Here is a 12,621-nt window from a genome sequence, read left to right as displayed (position 1 = left end):
TGAGTTAGTCATGTGGTCCACCTAGATAGGGATATGAAAAGTAGGTAAAGAAGTGCTCGGTAGATTAGCTCCGGGTACCAGTCATGGCCCTCCGGTTGAGTCGTGACAAAAAAATACTGGCATGCAATGAGCAATAATGTAATAAGTACTTGTTAAGCAAAGAACAATAATTAAATATATGGTAAACCAAATACTAGTGCTATGTAGGTATTACTTACTTCAAAGTTATTTTTATCTTTAAAAACACTTACATATATCCTCTTAACTAATATAGCTAATGTAATTCCATAGTTTACCTCCCATAAAACAATACATACATTCTCGTATAATTAAATATACGTTAAACTAAATACTACATTAAGAAAAGAAAATATTACTTTTAAACGTTCAAATCAAACTTTAGGTTAAAAAAAATTGAAATTTACATCGAGATTATCACGTGTCTTTTAAAAATAACTCTCACTCATTAATTTTTACCCCTCCAGACCAACCCAATTAAAAAAAAAATCATTTCCTCATTTTATTCAACCCCCGTGACTGAACCTCAAGTGTTTATTATTCAGCTAGTTCTCTATTTCGATCTGTATAGTCTTCGCTAGTGAATTTGGTGATGATTTACTAACTACACAAAAGCTATGAGCAACAGTATTGCCTATTGATGAAAATATTCCTGCAAGCACATTTGTAAGCAGAAAGCTGAGCATTTAGTCAACGGTTCTATGTGGAGGAAAACAACATCAATTAAGCTCCCATTTCATCTTAAATACAGATAACATAGAATCCCATAAATAAAAGTGCATTTATGCTAGCCAAAGTACCTTCTAAAAGAACAGAAGAAAACAACATAAATAAAAGTAAAATACGAGTCGTATTATCTTTTTCTTAAGTAATAGAGTTGGTTCTTTTCGCTCTCCTTTAGGAAAAGGATCAGGAACAGATAAGTAAGCATAAAACGACAATTATCTCTCTCCAAATCCTATTGATGAATCCAACTTTAGACAAATTCAATTCAAGAAGTACCAAAAAAAAAACATTTATAAATTCAACAATATGCAGTTTCTGTCTCGTTTCAACATGATTCAATACTCCAAATTTGCGAACATCACAAAAATCTAAAAACGAAGTATAACCAAGTGGATCGATAAAAACTCATTTGTACATGAATAAAACCAAATGTATGTGTTACACCTAGTAGTTTCGTCCATTGAGATTTGTTAGACGTTAGTTGTCCTAATCGCGGAAACGGGAGTTACCTTAGGATATATGAGATTACATGTTTCCATATTATGGTTATAGGGGTTTAAGCCCATGAAATGAGCTATGGAAGGATTTAAGAACAAACAAATAAAGGAATTGAGTTTGTGGGAACTTTGGTAAAACTTGGCAAAATTTTCGGACAGAATTTTGGTCCAAAGTGGTGGGGGCATATCTTCTAGAATATGAGGAGTTTTGGTGTGTTTCTTTTTTCCAAATTGAAGTTCATCGAGTCTAGTTTCCAACTCAACAAACCGCTCATCAATGTGACGTCTGAGTAAAAATTTATGGCTATTCTACGACAGACTGTCTGAGTAGAAAATTTCTGCGGACCATTTGACGGCCCGCAGGAATTTTGACGCCCCGCAGAAAATTCTGCGGTCCGTCAAATTGACACAGCCCAGCATCAAATGGTCACAGTGACCCATATTTGACTGAGCAGTTCTACGAACCATTTTGACGGTCCGTAGGAATTTATACGGCCCGTCAAAATGGGCGCAGAATTGCCCGACGGGAGTTTAAGTTCTGCTTTATATATTTCGTTCCACTTCATTTGGACATATTATTTTACCAAACCAGATCCAAAGGCTCTCTAAAAAAACCCTCTCTTCCACTCCATAAATCAATCCAAGCCAAAATCCAAGAGAGATTAAATATCAATAAGCAAGAATCAAGATACCCATGTGCTAGAGGTGTTGCTAGGATTAATAAGCTCCAAGAATTCTTTGGATATTGAAGCTAGGTTTTCATATAAGTTGATAGCTTGCTCCAAAGCTCATTCTTATGAGATAAAAGGTTAGTTTTCATACTTTTTACATATTATCAAGAATGTTTATTTGTTGAATAACTTGGGTAGAAGGAAAAAGTGGAAGATGAGTTCTAAATGTAGTTTTTATGAGGTTTTTGAGTAGTAAGCTAACTTGAGTTATGATTCTTAGTATAATATGGGTATAATATTGCTATGGAAAGTAATAATGGTGATGAAGACGCATTATATGAAAATGTGCAAAAATGGGTATGAAGTTGCTAGCATAAGTTGAACACGAGGATGAATTTTGAAGGCTAAATCGAATGTGAATACTTGATTGTGATATTGTGGCTATTATGGTGGTTGTTTGGGAGTTGTTTTGTGATATAGTGGAAGTTGACGAAATAAGGGAAATGCTGTCCAATTTTCTCTAGCTTTAGTCATGTATGCTAAGCTATCGATTTTCTAATGATAGTATAACTCTAATGAAGGTAGAAACGTGAGCAATGAAGGAGAACGTGCAAGTGATAGAATAGTTGAACGGAAAGGTATGTAAGGCTAACCCTTCTTTCATAAGGCATGCTTCTTTGGCCAAATATCTTCTATGAGCCTATGATGTCCTCCAAATGATGCTATCTTCAAAAGCTACTAAGCTCGTGATTCTCGATATGTTACGATTGTACTAAATTCCTCATATCACGAGTAATCCTCTAAGGATAGATGTAATGAACGACGATAGTAATGATGCTAAATATGCTTATGAGTTTTTATGTATATGTGTCTATGTATGACTATTATGAAACCCCGAGATTATATGGCCGGGTAGAATATATATGTATTGCGCGCGCACCACTGTAGTTGGGTACTGATAACCCTGAGCCTTGGTAGGGCCAGGTATGTATAATCACTGAGCCTAGTCATGGTCGGGTACGCGAAACACCGACCCTTCGTGGTCGGGTATGCTATGTAAATGATATGTATATGAATATGAATATGAATATGTATATGAATATGATTACAGATACGAAATGTAAATGAGTACGGATACGGATATGGATGTATGTACACAATCACACATTAGAAATGGAAAGTCCCTATGAAAAACAAGTAAGTATCTATGATGTTGGATCTACTACCTCCCATCTTATGTTATTTCTTATGTTGCTTATTATGCTTCTATAATGATGTTGATCATGCTCTACATACTCAGTACATTCTTCGTACTGACGCCCTTTTGTTTGTGGACGTTACGTCATGCCCGTAGGTGGCCAGGGAGACAGACTTGATCCATATCTTTATTACTCAGGGACTACATAGTGGAGCTCCATTTCATTCAGAGTTATAGATTTTGATATTTATTCTTTTGTGTACATATTTATGGGCATAGCGGGGTCCTGTCCCGCCTATATGATATGTTCTAGAATTGAAGAAGCCAACCCTTGAAAGTAAAGTAATGCCTCATATTTATAGTTTTGCCTTATGGGCCTCATACAACATAAAGCCCTTTTGAATAAAGAGAAATCCTAAAAAGGATAAGGTTGGGTCGTACGGTCTGACACCCGTACGATTGGCAGTACAATATGGCAGAACGGCATTGACGCGTGGCAATTGTGTAATGGATCACCCAGACCAACGGCCACGATCAACCGGACCAACGGCCACGATCAACTCGGCTATGGAGAAACCGGACCAAACGATGTCCTTCGCTTTCTTCGGATCAAGCACTCCTCTAGTCCCGAAAGAAAGTCTTCATACTCGTGCTTGTTTCTTTCTTCCCTCGGTCTCCGGTCTCACCGGTCTAGCATATATCCGATTTTTACCTTATACAGATAGTCCCCACACTTTCCGGACCGTAGTCTAATCAGAGTAATGGGAAGTGGATGAATCAAGAAACCGGTGGTTCCATATGCTCGTTATTATCTTTTCATTTTGGCGGGAACAGTTGCGTCACGTCCCTCTGTCATCGGCCACGTGTCTCATCCCGGATGGTCAGCACTGACAACCGCCGTAACACACGTCGTTTCAAGTCACTTCTTATTAACTATGGGACACGTGGCATTGTCCGGTTGGCTGGGATCTGTAACCGCCTCGATCCTATATCTATATAATGCCTTCCACCACTTCATTTTTCCATTTCACGCCTTCATTTCATTTTTCCTCCATTTTATTTCTTCACTTCACTTTATTCTCTCTTCATTTCGTCACCTCTAATCATCCTCCATCTCAAGTTTGTTGCTGATTCAACCGTTTATCCCCTTTGATTCATCGCTTATATTACGTGAAAGGAAACAACTTTGCCAACTTCTTCACTAGCTGTTTTTGTTTAGTGTGTGTTGCTGCTGCTTCTTCTTACTCTTTACCATTTTGAATTCTTTCTTGACTGTTCCCTCACTCCTATTTTTTAACTTCCCCTTCGAATTTGCCAAATCTCTTTTTTCATAACCTCCAAATGTCTGCTAACACCGAAACCACCTCCCATGATGTTCCCTCAGTTTCTTCTCAAGGAACCGAGCCAACATCTCAACCCAAGGGGAAGATCGCCTTCGAACCCACTGCTTTGGACATTGTACCATCCAAACCTAACTATAACAAATATTTTGAGGTTGAGAAACCTTCTCTGGTTTCCGATAGAGAGTTTGATGTAAGGCGGTATCCCTCGTCCATTACTGAGGACAAACTCGATTTAGTCCGGGCTATTTGCGGATGGGATAACCGCCCGGTTCAAGTTTTTGCCCCAGGACCAGATGAATCAGTCACCGACCATCGGGAGGGCTTCTTGTATGTTTACACTTATCCTTTCACCCTCAAGATCGACCCCCCGATTGATCCGGTCATTTTAGATATGTGCCGGACTTACAATGTAACCTTGGCCTAGATTGGTCCGATTGTCTAGAGGACCGTGGCTTGTTTTCGGCTATTGGCCAATAATACGAAAAAGGAGTTCACGCTGGCTCACTTCATACGGTTATACTCCCCGAGGTTGTCTGGGGTGGTGTAATAAAACTCGCTAAGCGAAGCCGGAAACCAATTTTTTCAAAAATGGTCGAAGATAGAGACCGGGGCTGGTTGGAGAGTTACGTCCGAGTGAGGACCACGAACATTATTCCGGCCAACTACATGCCCTTTCCGGAGAGGTGGAATGATAATCGTAAGTCTCAGCTCTTTTAATAATTGCTTTTGAATGCTTTGTCAAACACTAGTTCTTTCACATTTCACTACTTGTCCTCTTCTTTATACCAGCTGTGGGTTGGATACCTCTGGCTGTCCGGAACATCAACGAATGGGTTAGTGCTCTCCTCAGCCAACATACCCACGAAGCTCGGACATGGGGACTCCTGTCGCGTGGCCGATGGATCACTCAAAACCACGGTAATACTTTTCTTCTATCGGTATTCAGTGCATTTTCTATGTCTCCTTTTTGTAACATCTTCAGCTTTTAGGTTTACCCAAGGACTCAGTGGACCCGAGACCGATCAGTAGCTGAACCCGCTACGTTGGCACCCGAGTTCGATTCAGCGGGTACATCTCGTATCATTGTTGCCACCAACAAGAGAAAAAAGCCCTCGGACAAAGAGCAGAAACCGAAGAAGAGGGCGAGGAGCGTCGTTCGGACTTTAAGAGACGAAATAGAGCCCGAGCTCCTCGTTCGGAGGATCGGTGTGGCCCCTTCCGTTGCTTCTATTCCGGAGGAGGGTACTACTATTTCATCACTTCCTTCAGCCGAGGAAGGACCTTCAGCTCCGGCATTACACACAGGTGGGGAAGAAATTCATTACCCGACTCCTCTAAGGTCGATTGAATTCATTGATATTTCAGGTGATGCTTCATCTGAAGAAACCCCCCTATAAAGGACAAGAAGATCCGGCAAGTCACCTGCTGCCGAATTCGGTCAAAGGACTTAGCCGGTCCTCGAGACCGAAGTTCCAACGGATGTTGGTACACTGCCCGGCTATGAGACTGCTGCAACTTCGGAGATCCCTACCTTTGCCGAAGCTGCTGAGGTCGCTCCGAGTTCTCCAACTCCAACTTCAAGGTCGGATGATTTTGATGACATGTTCTCGGATACTCCTCCTGCTACCGGGGAAGCTGCCGATTTTGGACATCTCCCTATTCCTCGGGTCACGAGGGCGGCTAGCCGGTCCACCGACACCGGTTCTAGGGATAGCTTGGTGTGCATCTTTCCGGCCCCGAGTGTGGAACCTAGAAGGAAAAGATCGGCTGTGATCACTGTTCCCGAGGAGTGCAACATTTTGTCTTGTCCGGTGGGTGTGGCAAGCTACCTGAGGCCACTTATCTCGGACTCGGACAAACGGAAGATGAACGGAGTCCCCTGGCAGTGTCTCATTAACGAGGGCATGCATACGGGCAATCGAGTAAGTTTATCAGCCATCCTTGCATAATTCACTGAGAATTTTAGTTTCTTGTTTATCGGAGTTTTAAGTTGCTTCTTTTACAGAGTGTGGTGCTTGTTAACGAAGCCTTCGTCCATGCTCAGCAAGAGGTTGACGATCTCAAGGGCCAGCAGGATGCCCAAGGTCAAGAAACGGAGAAGTTCCAGCAGCTTTTGTGGGTGAAGGAGGATGAATTGAACCGAGCAGTTACTCTTTCCAACCTTCAACCCGAGCTCGATGCGATGAAGGCCGGAAACCTTCGATTAACGGATGAGTTGGCCGAGATGGTGGAAAAGAACCGGCTTCTAGAAGCGGATAAAGTCGACCTTAACCAGGACAACGCTCGTTTTTCCTCAAGGCTTGGTGAGCTCGAAACCACTATCTCTCGACTCCGGAGGGAGCTGGACTCGGTCAAGTCCGATGCCATGAGCATGGCCGAAAGGCATCAGCTGCTCGAATCTGAGAGTGCTAAGTACAACGAGCGGATGAGGGTGTTTGAGCAGAAAGCAGAGGACAGGGCCTGAATATGTGATGAGCTGAAAACCGAACTCGAGGAGACGGCCGATGCTAATGACCTTGTCAAGGCCGAGCATGAGTCAGCCACTCAAGTCCAAAGGGTCTTCGAGGAAGAGCGGGATGAGCTGGTGGAAAAACTAGCCCAGGCTGAGGCCGATTTGGCAGAAGCCCTTAGGAGTGTGGAGGTTGCCGAGGCTCATACTACGATTGATGTCGAGTATGAACGGTGGAAGTCTCAGAGGATCACCCTTGAGCAAGCCGAGCATGGCTTTGCGGATCTTCCAGCCCTGATACTCGAAGCTAAAAGGGTCGAGGAAGAAGCTAAGAGAGCCCTCAATACTGACTCCGATGACTCCGAGCGGACAGTGTCCGAACACTCCGGATCCAGCCATACCGGATAGACCAGGGCCTGTACTTAGCCTTTTTTTGCCTTTGTAGGGGTTTTCGGTGTAAAAACCTTTGTATAAATGGAACATGCATTTTTCTTGATTTTTTTTATTCTTTTGTTTGAATGTTTGTTATGACTTTTGCCCGAATTGTCGGTCCGTTTTAAGGACAAGCAGACTCGGAGTCATTATTCCGGATTGTGCCTGAATATCGGCTTTTCTCTTCGTCCGGTACGTTTTTTCCGGGGATTTGATCGAGTTTTTTGCCTGTGGGACTTATCTAATGATTTGTGAATTCAGACGTCTTCGAATCACAATAGGCATTTTTTAGGGCCGGTATTTTTCGGGTATTTTTTAGGGCTGGTATTTTTTGGACACCTGAATCCCAGTCTTAGCAAAATTTGATGTAGCAGTCCCCATTCGAGGGATTTTAAAGATTTTGGCTCGGTTCACTGTGACCTTGTTGCCTTTGTTGAATTTCAACCGTAGTGCCCGGAATAGGGTATGTGAATGAAGCAGTGCCGAAATACGACAATAATCACTGGGGTAGGGTGTTTTAACAAGAATACATCCGAAATATCGTAATCCGAACTTTCGATAATTTTTGTATTGCAGGTATTTGTACATACATGATATATAAACAGGAGGCTGCAAGACATTTAGGATGGTTACCTTCTTTTCTATTCTAGATCGTGCGATAGAGCCAAGTTGTAGGATATGAGATTTCCAGTCCTAATCTTGATTGTTTTTGTAGTTGTAAGATGTCTTGCAGAGGAAAGAGGATTAATGGTTCAGGGGCCCCAATAGTGAGATATTCTTATGATACAGACCCATTGGAGGATGTGTCCTCTATGGAGACAGATCGATCGGAAGCTATGTCCTCCATAGAGACAGACCCGTCTGAGATTCAGGAGGCCTCGACTGGGCAGGTAAGGGATAGGCAAGTATTGGGAGATGATCACTCGAATAATCCCAGATTGACAGTATCAGCAGAGCAGAGGTCAAATAAGAATGAAGGTAAGTATGGGAGAATCAGTATAATTGGTACTTTTGTAGAAGGTATGGGTTTCATGGGACAACCTGTAGAAGGGAAACCAGAAGAAGAATTTCCCAAACTACCGTTGGATCGATTTGTACCAGATCAGAGTTCTAGAATAGGACCAAGGTAAGATTTCGATCATTGAAATTTCAGGATTTAAGTAATAAAATAAGAAAATGAAGCTTTTTGCTTAATTGAATGTCAAGAGTACTACAAGTAAGTATAAAATGTTTGTGTTGGCATCAGCGATGAAATGCAGAATCCATTGTTAATAATTTTAGAGGAAGTAAGGGCATATGTACATAAGAGACGGTTTGCGAGCATATATACCTATGTGTATGAGGATTGGTTGTAGCTTTGTGAACTGATGTTCAGATGCGATATATGAAATAAGAAATATTACTTCACATTCTTTCTATATTGATCAGTCCTGGGTGGTTGAGTTGCATATTATATGTGCTTCTATAGTTGGCATTGTGAGGCACGAGATACATTTTCTGGGTTGTGTGCAGGTTTAGGATTTTTAATAATTATAGAGGAAACTCTGCCAAAATTTCTCGAGGACTTAAAGGAAATTGTGAAAATCTTCAAGTAGAATTGTTATGAGAGGTAAAAAAAAAAGGTCTGGTATAGAGTAATTATAGGTGAAGTTAGCAGTCAATTGTGGAATCGATTTAGAAGGTATGTATTAAGTTGGAAAGAGTAAATAGCAGGATAATGTGACAAGTATATGAGAACAGGATATGAGAACATGAAGAGGAATCTATGTGTTTCCTTAAGCAGGAGGTCGAGAGAGCCTTGGATAATAGAAAAGCCAAAAGGATAAGCTGCTTTAGAAGAAGTTCACTTATCAAGAAAAAGCTAGGGGCCGCGATGGGTACCCGGGGCTAACCACCGAGCACCACTCGTTCTACCGCTTATCATACTCATTAGACATTCCTTTATCAAATTCATGCTCAATTTATAAGAAAATCATCCCTCATTTGAAACATAATTACCTTTATAGACATAAGCTTTTAGGCTATCAAAATAATATATGTATATATATATATATATATATATATATATATATATATATATATATATATACATAATGGCAACCTCATGAGACCACATAACCCTCACTGCGTATCTACGAGCCTCTACTGGAGTGCTAGACATAAGGACGGGACAAGATCCCGTCATGCCCAAATTACATATACATGAATATACCCAAAAGAATAATCATAAGCACCTCCGGAATGATGGAGTGCTCTCTAATCAGCTACTGGCTCCTACGAGTCCGGGTCAAGCTCACCTCCCTGTCTACCTGTGGGCATGAACACAGCGTCCAAAGAAAACAGACATCAGTACGAACATTGTACTGAGTATGAGAGACATAAACAACAATGAAACATCAATGAAATGAGGAGGCATCAAATGAGGAGCAATCTGTAACTGACTATGAATCATAAAAGAACTAAATCATGTTGTGTTACTCATACTCGTCATCATATCATATATGCATAAATGTATAAGTATAAGCTGCCCGTCCATGTAGGCACGGTGTAACAATAAGTAACCTGCGTCCAGGCCTCCCGCGTCCGGGGTATAAGCCGCCCACTATAGTGGTGTGTATATCTGCCCGACCATGTAGGTACGGTGTAATATCATCATCATATGCTCATCATAATATGCTCATCACAATGCATGCATGAAGACTCAAGGACAACTATACTTTGTCGGGGTGACGTAAGGTCGTGATCCCCCGATTTCATTATGGAGCATTCACAAGCATTCTGCCTCACCTTGAAGGAAGTAGTATATAAGGTGAGTGTGTACAATGCATAACATCCTTGACTTTATGGTACTCTGCCTCACCTTGAAGGGACCATACATAAGGTGAGTGTATACAATACATGACTTACTTAACTTAATGGCATTCTGCCTCACCTCGAAGGGAATAATGTATGAGGTGAGTGTTTACAACATACGACATTATCAGCGTTATAGGAACGTCATATCATGAACTCTAGGATCATTAGACACAAGCTTATCATCATCATTGGACTCATAGCATATCTCTTATCTCATATAACTATTCACGATCATAGACTCTTGACTTTCCGCGATATATATACATATACAGAATTCATGGAAAGAAAGGAGAATCATACCATCGGATTCATGCCATAGAAAGAAAGGACTAGACTCACATACCTTTTACGTTTAGATAATCTATCGCTTGATTTTCCTCCTTCGATATCCACGTTTCTACCTTCAAGAGGATTCGCATTAACTTTAGTTAATCGACTATAAGAACGTGTCACTACTTCTAGGGAAAATGTTACACCTTGGAAATTTTCCCCGTTAGCGTACAGTGAATAAGATAGCGAAGGGCTTGACATAAATGATGATTCGATAAGTAAGAGATAGCATTTTGATGATCGTAATAGAGACTTGAAGACGATAGACGCAAAGAAAGTAGTTTGACGAAGGAAGTAAGGGATATGTTATGTATCGGGTAAGAATTATGGACGACCAGCCCATGAGGGCATAAGGATGTCTTGGAGACAAGTAATAACGTCCCTTAGATTGGTATTGAAGTGATGAACAAGTGTTAAGAAGGTTCCATAAGGATCGGAGATCAAACGAGTCGATGAAAACAAATTCCGGACAACTGGACATTATACGGCCAGACATACTGGCCGTATAAAATTCACGGACCGTATGTCCAGGCCGTAGATCCAGTCCAGAACAACATGTCTCACTGGACCAAATATACGGTCCCAACATACGATCAGTTAAAATTATACAGACCGTATGTTGGTCCGTATAAAGTGGTTCGACCAGCTTTGGTGAATTAATATAAGGGACCCTTTTCATTTCATTTTCATTTCATTCCCACTCTCCACAAGTCAAGAGACCTTTAGAGCATTCTTTAATACTCATCCACAAGAAAATAAAAGGAAATCCATGATCAATAACACCAAATCCATGAGACAAAGTGTATGAAACCTAGTTAAAGTTCATCTCTCTCAAGAAAACCCAAAGGAAGTGAAGTAGGGTTTTGGTGCTAGAGGAGTGATTCCATTCAAGGATTGTTCAACCATCATCTAAGGTAAGTTTCATGACTAAACCATGTTGTTTAAGGTATTGGAAGGTTAAGATACTTGAATTGTAGCAAGACATAGGAAATGGGTCATTATTGAGTGAATAGTGTCATGGTTGAATGGTAGTTGGATTGAATCATAAATGTTGGTGTGTTGTGATTATGAATACGTTATAAATGAAATTTAGGTCATGAAATAAGTATTATATATGAGGAAACGCGATAGTAAGCTATAACCATAAATGTGGAGAAATTGAAGAGGAATGGTGGATTGTGGTCAATGCATATAAATGATGATTGTTGATTGTAATATTGTGAATGTTGTTGTGAGCGTTTGGAAGTTGATATAGAATATGGGAAAAGTAGTATAAACAAAGGAAGTGCTGTCCAATTTTCCCTAGAAATAGTAGCGCGTTTTTATAGTCGAATTAACTAACGTTAGTGCGAATTCTCTCTTGAAGGTAGAAACATGATATCGAAGGAGAACAAGCAAGCGATAGCTTAGTTAAACGTCAAAGGTATGTGAGGCTAGTCCTTCCTTTCTAATGGCATGAATCCCCTAGCATGATTTTCTTTCCTCTTCGTGAGTTCCTATGTTCCGAAAAGCTAAAAGTCTATACCTATGAATGACAATATAAGATAAGAGATATGATATGATGATGCTATAATGTTAATGATGTTATCTATTGCTTACACTCACCTTATATGCTATTTCCTTCAAGGTGAGGCAGGATGTCAATAATGGCTCCATAATGAAATCGGGGGATCACGACCTTACGTCACTCCGATAAAGTAAAGTCGTTCCTAAGCCTTATGCATGTATTATGATAAGTATGTTACGATAAGCATATTATGATGAGCATGTATGATGATGATATAACACCGCGCAGAGGCGCCCCCGGGCAGTCACCGCTAAGGCGGGTAGCTATACGATACACCATGGCGAAATGGCATGGGCAGACACCACTAGTGGGCGGCATGAGATGATACCCCAGACGCGGGAGGCCTGGACGCCGGTTAATGTTATGATTATCACACCGATCCGATATGGATGGGCAGCTTATACAGTATCACACCGAACCTATATAGATGGGCAGTTTATATTTATACATTATGCATATATGATATGATGGTGAGTATGAGTAAGACAGTAAGACAGTATGCATTATTCCTTTTATATTTGACAGTCAGATACA

This window comes from Lycium barbarum, chromosome 3, assembly GCF_019175385.1.
Source record: "Lycium barbarum isolate Lr01 chromosome 3, ASM1917538v2, whole genome shotgun sequence".
In the NCBI taxonomy this organism is placed as follows: domain Eukaryota; kingdom Viridiplantae; phylum Streptophyta; class Magnoliopsida; order Solanales; family Solanaceae; genus Lycium; species Lycium barbarum.
The sequence above is the reverse complement of the archived record's forward strand: the minus strand, read 5'-3'. Positions refer to the sequence as shown.